The following is a 3,340-nucleotide window of genomic DNA, read 5'->3' on the forward strand; positions in this document are numbered from 1 at the left end:
AAAAAATATATATATATATATATATATATATATATATATAAGTGTTCCTTGCAGATATGATAACAGTGTGAGAAAACTAGTTTCCCACCATAATTAGACTATCTGCAGCCTTGGTAACCTTGTAGGGGATTTTTTTAAATGCCTGTACTATTTTTTGTTCATCAGGCCAATTCTTCTAAAATGTAAACTTCTTTGCAAAAAATTTGCAAAGAAATGCTATCTGTCTTTATGCTTTTTTCTCTAGTTTTTCTTTAATGTACACCTAATAAATGTAAGTATTTAGAAAAAAAGGGATATATTGTGACCTTTTTTTCAACTAACGATATACCACGACTATCATTTATGTCTATAAGTATAAAATAAAGGTAACTTTTTTTTTTTGCTAGCCAGTAGAGGGATCAAACCCCAGACCCTGGTGATATCAGCGCCGTGTTCTAACCAACCGAGCGAACCAGCAAACAGAAGTGCCTTTTTAATGACTGCGTGGTATTCTAATACTTGGATATTGGATACTATGTGTAACCAAGACTCTACTGTTGGATTTTTATGTTGTTTTGTGTTGTTGACATTATAATGAAAGCCAAAATAAATAGATATTCACACATTGTTGTATCCTTACTGAGGACAAACGCTTTGAATCAGACTTCTAACTGAAGGGTATGTGAACTTCCGGGGTCTCACTATATATTGCCAGACTGTTGTCCAGAAAGGCCGTGCACTTACAATTCTGCCACCAATGCGTGGCCACTTAGCCAGTGCCTCCCCAACACTAGGTATTAGTGCTTGTTTTATTATTGAACAATAAGATAAGCTAAATGTATTTTAGTTAAATATGTACTTATTCTGCCACCAATGCGTGGCCACTTAGCCAGTGCCTCCCCAACACTAGGTATCAGTGCTTGTTTTATTATTGAACAATAAGATAAGCTAAATGTATTTTAGTTAAATATGTACTTACTTATTAGAAATGTTAACCATTTCATCATCTCTTAACTAGCCGTTTGTGTCTTTCTTATTTTTTGAAGTGAATGTTTATAACTTTTTCCTATTTTTCCATTGAGATAGTCGTCTTATTCTCATTTATTGTAAGTGTTCCTGATATTATAAGGATACTGATTATCATATACTGTTACTCACTATTTTTGTGTTTCTTTGTTTTTTCAAAATCTTGCTCTAATGCTTTAGGTTGTTACTATTATTAAAAAGAAGTTTTAAATCTACCCGTCTTTTCCTTTATGGTTTTCTGCCATTGGTGTCATATTTAGAAAGGTTTTTACACCCCTGAGTTACAAGAGTTTTTACTTAAAATTCTCCTAGTTTTAAGGTTTAATTTGTGAACTTGTAAATCTTTATTTCCAAGTAATATACATATCCTGCTTTTTCTTGATGCTTCAATTTTAGATATATCAAGAACGAATTTTATGTACCTTGTGTTAGTCTGTTTCTGTTGCTTATAACACAATAACTGAAACTGGGTAGTTTATAAAGAAATAAAATTTATTTCTTACAGTTTCAGAGGCTGGGAAGTCTAAAGTCCAGGGAACACATCGGTGAGGGCCTTTTTGGTGGATCGTGACTCTCTACAGTGACACGGGTGTCACATGGGGAATGACTGAGCAAGACAGAGCTGAGCGTCTCACTTGCTCTCCTTATAAAGCTACCAGAACCATACCCATGACCTTCCATTAAACCATCAGCTTATTACTGCATGAATGGATCAATCTGTTCACCAGGGCACGGTCACAATCCAATCACCTCTTAAAGACCCCACCTTCCGATTACCATAATAGGGTTTCCCTCCTTCAGCACTGCCACAATGGGGATTAATACATGAACCTTTAGGGTACACAACTCGACCTAGAGCATGCCGCCTCAATCCCTTGGCCGCCTCTTTGCCTTAACTACCACCACTGACCAGTCCTGTTACTGGGGGCTAACTAGTCACTTGCCCTCGGTAGGTCAGACCCTCCCCTGTGGCCACAGCTGCACAGCCAGGCCCGAGTATCCGGCTCCTCCCTCCACCTCAGTGCTTAGATGACACAGAGCAGTGCAGAGCATGGCATCTGGCATCCCTGGCAGCTGCCAAAGAGGCCAAATGTTTCAACTTGGATGTCCACAGAGTTCACTGTCATGGGCTTGACTTTGGCCAATAGGAAGCAAGAGCTGGAAGGGACCTGGGCAGGTCAACTCCGGCCCCTTCCTCCTTCCCATGGATTGCTCCAACCCGGTTGCTCCTTGCAGCGCATCTGGAATGGTCTTGCACACGGTGTGGACCCCCTGCCAGTCAGTCTGCTGTGCCCGTCTGTGCGGCCCGTCCCGGAGGGGTGACCAGGCTGCTGTGCAGGCCTCGCTTCCCCGTCTTGCCTCTCGCTGCTTCGCCTCGTGCTCCTGCACTTTGGTCTCCTTCCTCCTCCCCTTCTGCTCGACTCTTCCTACAAGACTCACCAGCTCTCACTTCCAACCTTTCAGTTGATTTTTTTAACTTGATGTTAACATTTTTATTCCTAAAAGACGTTTCTTATCCTCCAAGTTTTCCTTTCCTGTAACGTCCTGCCTTTATGTCACGATGCAACGCCTTGTCTCATCTGTGAGGATATTACTTTAGCCTTTTTAAAGTTTTATTCTGCTTCCTGCCCTGTTTCCTGAGTTTCTTTTTCAATCTGCTTTAATATCTGTCCTTCATATTTAATATTTTCACATTAAGATATTTCCTTATATATGAGATGATTCTTAGTTACTCGTAATTTTTTTTAAATTGTCTTGGGATGAGGCTTAAAGAATGGTGGCCCTCACTACAGAGTCGCTGGCACGGCCCCAGCGCTGCCCCTGGGGACCACAAAGTCTGTTTCTACAGGTCTTTTCTCTTGGCCCGGTCACTCCCCCGGAGAGAGATGCTCTGCTCGTCCTGGGGGCACGAGCCGAGCTGCCAGCCTCCTGGGCCCTGCGCAGGGCGGTGGCCCCGGGTCAGCTCACTCTCGAGTTAGTCGCTGTCTTCCACGCGGCACCCCTGCCCTCGACCACCCCCGATGTCCGGTCTGCCTCTCCCTGGTCTAACCTCTTCAGAGGACAGAGCTCCGGTCCTCTTCCAGGGCCAGGCGGGGGCTTTGCTTGGCTGCGGGAGGTGAGAAGGGGACCTACGGGCCTCACTGCTCTTGATGCAAACTTTCAGCAGAAAGCCCCGTTTCCGCCCCCTGTATCCTCACCCTCGGGGTCCCCTGCCGTCGTCCTGCCGTCGTCCTTCCGGAGCTGGTACGGGCTGAGGTGGTGCAGGTGGGTGTGCTTCTGCTGGCGACCCCTCTGCTGTCCCACCTGCTTCCCTTCCGTCAGGGTCGCATGACTT

Source organism: Galeopterus variegatus, unplaced genomic scaffold (genome assembly GCF_000696425.1).
Source record: "Galeopterus variegatus unplaced genomic scaffold, G_variegatus-3.0.2 Scaffold460, whole genome shotgun sequence".
NCBI classification, from domain to species: Eukaryota; Metazoa; Chordata; class Mammalia; order Dermoptera; family Cynocephalidae; genus Galeopterus; species Galeopterus variegatus.